Below are 10,884 nucleotides of genomic sequence, written 5' to 3'. Positions count from 1 at the left end.
TAGTGTTTGCTCTTAAGATATGGCCGCATCACCTCTATGGTGTTAAGTGTTAAGTGTTTATTGATCATCGTAATTTGCACTATGTGTTCACTCAAAAGGATCTGAATTTGAGACAGCGAAGGTGGATGAAGTTACTTAAAGATTATGATGTGACCATCCAATACCATCCGAGCAAGGCTAATGCAGTGACAAACGCTTTGAGTCGAAAAGCGGTAAGTATGGGTAGTTTAGCTTGCTTAAGTGTAGCTAAGCGACTTTTAGCTAAAGAAATTAAGACCTTAGAGTCTAAGTTCATGTAGTTGGGCATCTCAGAAAGAGGTGGGGTGCTAGCTAGTATTGAGGTAAGGGTCACTTTCATTGAAGAGATCAAGGCCAAACAATTTGAAGATCAGAATTTGGAGGAACTTAGAAAGAAGACTGTGATTGGTAAGGCACAAGAGAGAACTCTTGATGCGGATGGTGTGCTCAATTTTAAAGGGAGAATTTGTGTTCCTAGAGTAGATGACTTGATTGAGAAATTATTGGCGGAGTCTCATGGTTCGTGATATTCTATTCATCCGGGTGTGACCAAGATGTATAAAGATTTGAAGCGAATTTATTGATGGCCGGGCATGAAGAAAGACATAGCGGAGTTTGTGGCGAAGCGCCAAAATTGTCAACAAGTGAAATATAAGCATCAAAGGCCTGCAGGTTTTCTTTAAAGAATGCCAATTCCGGAATGGAAGTGGGAAAGAATAGCCATGGATTTTGTGGTTGGTCTTCCCAAGACTTTGGGAAAGTTTGATTCTATTTGGGTAGTGGTTGATAGATTGACCAAGTTAGCCCATTTTATTTCGATAAAAATAGATTATAATGCTAAACAATTGGCTAAAGTTTATGTGAAAGTGTTAGTGAGGTTGCATGGGCGGCCCCTCTCTATCATCTCAGACCGTGGTACCCAATTCACATCCAAGTTTTGGAGGAAATAGCATGATGAATTGGGCACACAACTCACTTTTAGTACAACCCTCCATCCATAGACAGACGGACGGACAGTCAGAGAGGACTATTCAAGTGTTGGAAGACATGTTGAGGGAATGTGTGATTAATTTTGGAAGGCATTGGGATAAGTTCTTACCTTTGTGTGAATTCTCCTATAATAATAGTTATCACTCCAGCATTGATATGGCACCATTTGAGGTACTCTATGGGAGGGGATGTAGATCACCCATAAGATGGTTTAAGGCTGGCGATGTGAAACCTTTGGGGGTTGATTTAGTGAAGGATGCTCAAGATAAGGTGAGGAGTATCCAAGCCAAGCTCCTAGCAGCCCAGAGTAGAAAAAAGAAGTATGCGGATCATAAGGTAAGAGACATGGCGTTTCAATCCGGTGAAAAATATTCTTCTTAATGTATCACCTATGAAAGGGGTGATGAGATTTGGTAAGAAGGGTAAGCTAAGTCCTAGATACATTGGTCCATTTGAAATTTTTGAATGTGTGGGACCGGTGGCGTATAGACTGGCTTTACCTCCTAATTTATCGAGTGTTCATCTGGTATTTCATGTATCCATGTTGGAGAGGTATCATGGTGACGGGGATTATATCATTAAGTGGGACTCAATTGTGTTAGACAATGACCTCCAACATGAGGAGGAACTGATTGCAATCCTTGATCGTGATGTCCGCAAGTTGAGGACCAAGGAGATTAAGTCCGTGAAAGTTCAATGGAAGCATCGTCCAGTTAAGGAAGCTACTTGGGAAACCGAGAGAGACATGCAAGACAAGTATCCCCAATTGTTCGTCGATTCAGGTACTACTTCATTCCTTCTTTAGCCTATTTTCCTAAGTTTTGTCACTCGGGGACGAGTGATGGGTAAATTGGTATCTATTGTAAAGACATGTTTTTGTCGTTATAGAAAAACCAACGGGGGAAAATTTGGGGCTGAAAAACTTTTTCGTAGTATTTGGACTTTCCCAACCTTATCCAGATTTGGACGAAATCGAAATACACTGAGGTGTAGGGAAATCCGGTAACAATTGGGTGAATCATTTATGATTTTGATTACATGAGTAGTTAGATAACTCGTTAAGGAATCCGTACGGCTTTATGGAATTCAATTCGGACGAGTAAAACTCCCGAAATCGATTTTAGTGTAAAAGGGTATTTACAGAGCATCGTGGGTTAAAAGTGATTTGTGAAATGGGAATTTTGGAATTCTTGAAATAACTCTCTGTCTCAAGAATGCTGCTTTGGCGCTGGGTTTTGCCACTTTGGCGAGGCTGTTGTGGCGGGGTGGTGGCCGTTGTGTCAGGCCCAACGTGAATTAAAGTCGTTAGTAAACCCCTAAACGACCTCATTATGCATTTTTTGACTTTTTGAGCCAAGGAACGACTCCCAGGCGACTCCTACTCATTTTTCACCGCTCTTGAGGCTAAAGGTAAGCTTTTCACTCCCTGAATCCATTTTTCGATCCGTAGAGCGTAATAGAATGGGTGAATATTTATGGGGGAGGGTTTTGTTATAGATTCTATAGTGGAAACAACCCTAAATTAGATAATTGGAATCATGGGTTTGACCTAGGGTTTATAAATTGTTAGTAATCCGAGTAAGTAATGATTGTTTATCGATTCCCGTATTATATTGATTGTTTGTAGACTAAGAACAAGCAGAACGAATTCGAAAAGGGAAGGATCAAGTTTCTTAGGGTTTCAAGCTTGTTTCGAGGTAGGTGATGGTTGTGAGTCTATGATTGTGTGATGTATGCTTGTTCTTGCTTCATTATGAAACTTGTATATGTAGGAATGTTGTAATGTTGATCACACTTGTTGTAAATGAGCTTAATAATTGATGAATGTCATGAAATCATGACTTAAATGTATGATCTTGATGATATACTTGTGATTGTGGTGTGTGAATGAGATCGGTTGCCACGTTTTGGCATAACTAACTTGGATCAGTTGCCACGTTCTGGCATAAATATGGGATTGGTTGCCACGTTTCGGTGTAAATATGGGATCAGTTGCCACGTTCCGGCATGCTAACTGTTTGGGTTTTGACATAAATGTGAAGTTGTTCGTTGTTCGTAAATGTTGATGATATTGTATATATTGATATATATGCATGTGATTATAATGTTGTTTGGCTTGTTTATGTTGCACTAGTGGAATAGCCGTGTGATCCTACCAGTACAGTGTGGTGGTGTACTGATTCTGCACTTGCTCTTATTTTTGTTGAGTACAGGGCATCTTCAAGCGGCTATTGACAGACCTCGCTTAGAAGATCAGTGATCGTCGCTTCAAATTCAAGGGTGAGCCAATTCTTCCGGGCTACCATGAGATTCTCTTTCGTCTATGTCCACCATTTCCGGACTTAGACATTTGTATTAGCTAGTTGATTAGTTCATTAGTTGGGGTTGTATCACTTTCTTGTTTAGACTTGGTTCATTGTTAGAATGTTTTGGTACATTGACTTTCAGGTTCTAGGTTATTCTTCCACATTGTTAGTTTATTATTGTTAGACTTTGTTAAAGTTTATGGGAACTCTATTTTTGATTCCTTAGTGTTTGATTTAAATGCCTTAGTTTTTAGATTATTTGTTTAGTTGGGTTGTAGTAGTGGTTCTCCCACCGGAGTATTAGTGTGGGTGTCAATCACGACGGTCTGGATCGTGACATAAGGAGGGCTAGAGTGAAATTACTTGAAGACATTATGGATAATTGTGTGTTAGAGTTTGAAAGAATAATTGACTATGGAGATGAAATATAGGGGACCACCAATCTCAGGAGTACTTATATTGAGAACTGAAAAGGTTGATGATTCTGTGGGAAATGGTAGGCTGTATTTCAGAATTTCTATAGTATTTATTTAGAGAAAAAATTGAGAAATAACAAGCATAATAGATAGTTTCGATAATTGTGCTCTATAACTATAGTTTTGTTTGCTGTGGAGGAGGCTATGGTTTGTATATTTCTGTCTATTTGTATATTTCTCTTACGAATATATAAATAAGATAAGTATATATAAATTCGGTATTTATATATTTAGAATTTTTTCAGAATTCTGTTTGTATATTTCGCTTGCCAATATACAAACATGGTGATTTATTATGATTTTTTCATAAATCGTATACAAATAGCTAGAGTAAGTATATACAAAATTCTGAATTTATACAATCAGTAATCGAATTATACAAATCAAATGAATTATACAAATTAGGCGAATAACAAGAATTGAGAAAACTATAACCACGAATTATAATTTTCTTAAACTGTAGCTATAGTACCTAATATAGACTAAATATTTGTTATTCTATATAATTTTCCCTATTTATTTTGATGCTTTGAAAATAACTATTTAAGTAGTTGTAGAAAATATATTGATTGAGATGGTTGCTTTTTGAAAAGAATAATCAAAAGACAATTGTTGTGTGGTGTGGCTAAAGATTGCAATAATCAAATGTTACATATTGTTTGGGGTGTAATTATAGTATAAAGGGAAAAATGATAAATATACTCTCAGACTATCATAAATGGTATGCAGATACCTTTCGTCATATTTTTGGAACATTGGTGTTTCTGCCGTCCAAAAACTAAAGCATATATGTCATTCACTCTAACGGAAGACTAAATAGGGACATGTGGCGCAATCTTATCCGTCGATTCGATATTTAATAAATGTCGGGTCGGTGGATAAGATTATGACACGTGTATGTCCGTTAGTATAAATGATATATATGCTCTAGTTTTTGGACGGTAGGGGCACCAATGTCCCAAAAGTATGAAGGAGCATATTTGCATATCATTTACGATCGTTTGAAGATATATTTGTCTTTTTCTCCCGAATACAAAAATAAGAACACGTGAACGTTATTTTTGAAACTGTTGATAGAGAATTTTAGATTAGCAAATAACAGAGATTACAGTTATATTAGACATAAAAGGTATGATTTCTTACTTTATTTTTCTTTATTTAGTTTCTTTATATTCAATATTAAGTGTAATTATGACTCGTCATTTCTAAAAGTCTTTAGTCAGCATTAAAGAAGGTCAGTTACCATTGGTGAAACACAAAATATTGAAATGTGCAAAAAAAGAAAACACCTTAAAGGAGGATTTAAGACAAATCTTGCACAAATGGAGCTACTAGATAATTAAAAAAAACTAAGAATTTATTATACTAGAGGTGCAAATCTGATGTAAAATGTACTTTAAAATGATTGTTTAGTATGATATAGACATAATTTCAGGGGTGGACCCATATTGAAGACTCCGGGTGCTCAAGCATCCATTAATCTCATATCAAACTATATATTTATATAAAAAAATTGAAAAAATGATATAAAACTAAATAGTGAGCATCCATGCAACAAGTAGTTGCTTGGTGTAGTGGTTATTTGTGGGTGCTCAAGTCGTATATTGCATGTGTTGTGGGCACGTTCAATTCCCACTATGGTGTTATTTTGAAATTTTTAAAGATTTACTTTTCTTGGAGCACCGACCACCTTAAAATCCTAAATTCACCATTGGGTACAATCTAACAAAGAATCATACAATATTAATCGTAAACATGATGTGTGAGGTGCTTTAGTGTTTTTTTTCTTTTTTCCATTTGTTCTTATTTATTTGTTATTCTTTATTAATTCAAATTGAATCTTTTTTGCCATAATTTATTCTTTATTATTTTCAACTTTCTCTTTCACTAATTATTAATCTCTTGATATGAGTAATACGTGTGTATTATTTATCAATTAATGAGTACTGAATTATGAACATCACCTAAATATTACTCTAAGAATACATTTAAATAGTTTTTTTTTTTTAAATATAAGTTTTAAAAATGATGAATATTATTATTAGAGTTCTTTTAATTTAAAGGTTCTTTCGATCTTCATCGATATTCTTGCTAAGTAAGATGACTAGGTTGAAACTACAAGTTTTATTCTTTCACTACTATATATCTCCAACAACACAAAAGACAATGAAATATGAGTAGATTAAGTTAACGCTGGTAGATGATTTATACAAGCTCAAATTTTTAAAGTGGAAAATCTCTCTTTTAATCAAAATTTCAGAGAATAAGACCTCTAATTTCTAAAAAGAAATACAAATTGAATGTTTTTAGTTATCTTAAAATATCTAAAACAAAATATTATTAACATGCATGTCTGATCGATTTGTTTATAAAATCTGAATAACCTGAATTGTAATCCAAAATCGAAGCAACCGATCCGTTTATCTTATTTGGACGACGTGGCACCTAAGACCTCCAAATTCTAGATCCACCTCTGCATAATTTGTCTGGAAGTGTTAATGCTTAACAATTACCTAGTATCTGTGGTTGGTGGGAGGTGATAGATATAAGATGGAATTAGTCGAGGTGCTGAGGACTGACCCAAATAAAAAAGGGATTACATTTTCAGATACAAGTGTTAAAACTGATACTCCCTCCGTCCCATTTTATATGGTATTTTTCGAATTTTGAGATTTAAACAAATTTATATTTGACCTTAAATTTTTCATAGATCTTTTAAACATTTTGAATTATCAATTATTGTGACTTATAGTACTTTTTACGTAGTTTACAAATATATAAATTTCATTTGATAAAGTTGAAGATTTCATGTGCAAATTTCCGGTAAAACTTAAATTGTTTGACTCTCGAAAAACGAAAAGTGCCACATAAATTGAGACAGAGAAAGTAATAAAGAGTTACATATTTGGCAATAAGTTGTTCTATTGTTAAACTGATTAAAATAACTTTAATTTGTTTATAAAAGAAATTTACAAATCTGAAAGTGTCCTTGTAAAGAAAAAGAGCAACGATGTATAGTTAGTGAAGAGGAACTTACCAGTTTTATTTAGGCAAAAAGTATTTTGGAGATTTTTTTTAAAAAAGGACAAAATAGTAAAAGACTTGATAAAACTAAAAGTCTTCATATGCTGAAAATTAATAATTTGGGCATGGTCAACTTATGACTTTTGGTTGATTTAGTTTATAAGTCCTTAGAATATTTACTAAATGCGTACATAAGCTAAAACGTGTTTATAAGTTAGTTTAATCAACCTATAAGCTTAGTCAAACACTTCCTAAATATCTTGTCTTCTAAGTGAGAAGAGACAATGGTCAAAGACACAATTGAAGTATCATTTATTTGCATGTTTCATACTTGAACTATTTATCAAAAATACACATCAAAAGTGCATGGATGTAACTTAAACAATTCAATAAACCCTTGCTCTAGCTGAAAACAACTTGATTGGATCGATTCCTGTTACATCCTTGATGAACAATATTTGTAAGAAGAAAAAAGCAAATCTACATTTATTATATTTAGTTAGTTAAATAGAGGGGTATTTTTTTAAGACTATCAATAAATTAGAAATGAAACTAATAATTTTTTATTGAGATGACGGAGGAGTTGAATTATAATCAGTAGAAATAGATATTAACAACTCATGGACTATACAGGGCTACTCAATAAGATCGGGGGCCTGAAGCGAAACTTAAGAGAGGGACCCTAATAATTTATATTTTTCATCATAAATACTTTTATTTAAAATCTACTTTTAATTTCTAACTTTTTAGATGCGAAGTCATTGGCTACCGTTTTATAATAGATTTGTTTTAATAATTCCTTTTCAATTGATAATATAGCTAATTTATTCAATCTATCTTGAGACATTGTTGATCTTAAATAAGATTTAATCAATTTTAGTTTCAAAAATATTCTTTGGGCTGCGACAACGGTTACAAGAACTGTTAACATTATTCTACAAGCAATATATATATTTAGAAAAGAATCTAGTCCTTTAATTTCATTGACTATTTTCATTACATCATTATCTTCCGCATATATTATTTCTCTTAACTCTTTTAATTCAAAAAATAAATTTAAACCGTCAATATCAAAATAACTATTATGTGTTAAAGAAAGTTTAAGGTTAAATCAATATTTTTTATAAATTTTCTTCATCTAGTGATCTCAATTTACCACTAAATAAGAAACCAAAAATATTTTCATATGCTTCAATTGGTTCAATTTTATTTTGAAGTGAAAAATAGCATCAACTCTAATTTCAAGGGACTTTGTGATATCGTTACCAATATTTTCATCAAATTGTTTCTTACAAAATTCAGGTTCTATATTCATTTCAGATGCAATTTCCTTGGTAGAAATCATAGCATTCACAGTACATATATTTTTTTTTAAAAATAATATTTATAGGTAAAAAAAATATTTAAAATGAGGCTCCTAAAAATATGGGGGCCCAAGCGATGACTTTAGTGGCCTAGGGGTTGAGACGGCTCTGGGACTATGCATTCTCATTTTCAATAATGTGAGACACACACCACGAGAATGTCAAGAAGTTGAATTCATGATATGTCAACACACAAGCAAAACACGCATTTGTGTTGGTATGCATTGGGACGGAGCTAGAAGGTTATCCACGAGTTCGACTACATTTAGTAGCCTTAATTCAAATTTAATATTTATATTTAAAAATTCGCTAAATATATGTAAAATTTAAAATTTAGAACCCGATCATAACTAACACAAGATGTCACTAGTCTAGAACTAAAAATTCAAATTTTGACGTTGTTTCTAACATGCGCTGAATTATGAACATCAGAAACTAAGTCAAGGTTTAGGGTGTGTTTGTTATGAAGGAAAATGTTTTCCTGGAAAACAAATTGATTTTTGACTTATTTTCTCATNAGATGGAGATGGAGATGGTGTTGATGGCGGCAAAATCGTGGGGATATAGAGATTGAAATACATTTAAGCAATAATTCAAAGCACATGCTTTCTTCGGAGTTCATATAAACACAATAAAATGATCAACTCTATGATCGTTCAGTATAGATCTTACTAGATAAAAATTTGACGAACTCTATTTTTTCTTTGATAGTCGTCCTATATAAATGATGTATAAAAATGGTATAATATGTGTATCAATAGTGTGTATACATTAGATACTAGTTACACACTTATTATACACAAAACATCTAATAATGATACATATTTTTATACAAATACTATAGAAATACATAGTCTATACAACAATGATGCCATTTTTATATGCATGATACATTTTCTATACAAGAATAATACAATTTATAAACAATTGATGAAATTAGTTGGAAAAAGGGGGGAAATTATGCAAAATGGCAAACATCTAGAGTATATTATGTAATATAGCTATAGTTTCGATTATTTTTAATCTGTGGCTACTGTTTCTCGATTTTTTGCTATTCGGTTTCCTAATTGAATAAATCTAGAATTTGTATAATTCAATTTCTGATTGTATAAATTCAGAATTTGTATAATTCGATTTCTGATTGTATAATTTCAAAATTTGTATATTCTTACCCTAGCTAGTTGTATACAATTTATGAAAAATTCATAATAAATTACTTTATTTGTATATTGTCAAGTGAAGTATACAAATGGAGTTCTGAAAAATCCTAAATGTATAAATACATCATTTGTATATACTTACCTTATTTATATATTCGCAAGTGAAATATACAAACGACAAGAGAAATATACAAACCGCAACTTCCATTTCTATATATTTACTATGTTTGTATATTTGTAAGCGAAATATACAAACCGCAACCTCCATAACAAACAAAATTGTAGTTATGAAACACAATTACCGAAACTATAGTTATAAAGTCTTATCATATTTGATATGAAATTTTGTATATAAAAAAAAGGCTATGAAATTAAATTATTAAAGGCTAAAAAATCCTTCCTGGACCATCCAGTATCAACAGTTCCACCCAAAATGACCATAAATGTCTCTGTCCATAAGAAAGTCACCTGTCAGCAAGATGTGACAGGTCAGAAACAGATTAAAAGCAGGCCAGCCCACGGGCCCATATTCTAGTTTGTATATGGATCTCTAGTAATGAGCTAACAAAGCCCATTATCCAATATTCCTAATTTGGAACTTAATCCAACATAGGCTTATACACATGTAGTTGTCCAATGAGACAAATCTTACAGTTTTATAGTCCTCTCGGTTCAACAATAGTTGTACTATTGACTTTGTACACTTCTTAAAAAACTATAAAAGAAGAATAATTTTATCATATCACCCTTTGAATATAATAAAAAATAATATCTTGGAAATATGTAATAAGAAAATGACTATAATTAATGATAAGGATGATTAGGAACTAAAAATATAAAATTATCCATTGATTTCATAAAGTTGGACAAGTATCGTTAGACATCCCAAAATACTATTGTTGGACGGATGGAGTAGTAATTATCTAGTAAAAGATAACACAAAATATTCATTATTTTAAATGTTACCTAATAATTACACAATCTCACATGAAATCTTGCAATTTGAGTATACAAAATATTGCCAATTGAGAAGGAGGAACATCAACATTATGAATATTTTCCTTAAAAAATGATATGTTTTTTAACTTGTACTTTTTGTATTTGATAAAGTCAAGAGATATCTCAAAAAACATTGATGTATAATTTAGGCAAATAATATATCAGAGTGGGGTTGTGGGTGCATGAGCTAGCTATACTAGGAGTAGAGATCAGGGTGGTACCGTGGTGGTCAGGGGAGGACACACCCTTATCCAAGGGGTGTCAAGCAACACACCTTCGCCCTAAAATTACGTTGGATATAGGGTATGTTTGGAATGAAGGAAAATGTTTTTCATGGAAAATATTTTCCTGGAAAACAAGTAGATTTTTCACTTATTTTCTCATGTTTGGTTGATAAGTAGAAAATATTTTCCGGAAAAGTTTTTTAGTGTTTGGTTTATGAATGAAAAATGTTTTTGAGAAATATCTTATATTTTTGCTAGAGTAGAAAATAATTTTTAAAAATAAATTTAATTTTTTTTGGGGTGGGTGGGGGGGGGGGGGGGGG

Source organism: Solanum stenotomum, chromosome 6 (genome assembly GCF_019186545.1).
Source record: "Solanum stenotomum isolate F172 chromosome 6, ASM1918654v1, whole genome shotgun sequence".
Taxonomy (NCBI): Eukaryota; Viridiplantae; Streptophyta; class Magnoliopsida; order Solanales; family Solanaceae; genus Solanum; species Solanum stenotomum.
Note: the sequence above shows the minus strand (reverse complement) of the source record.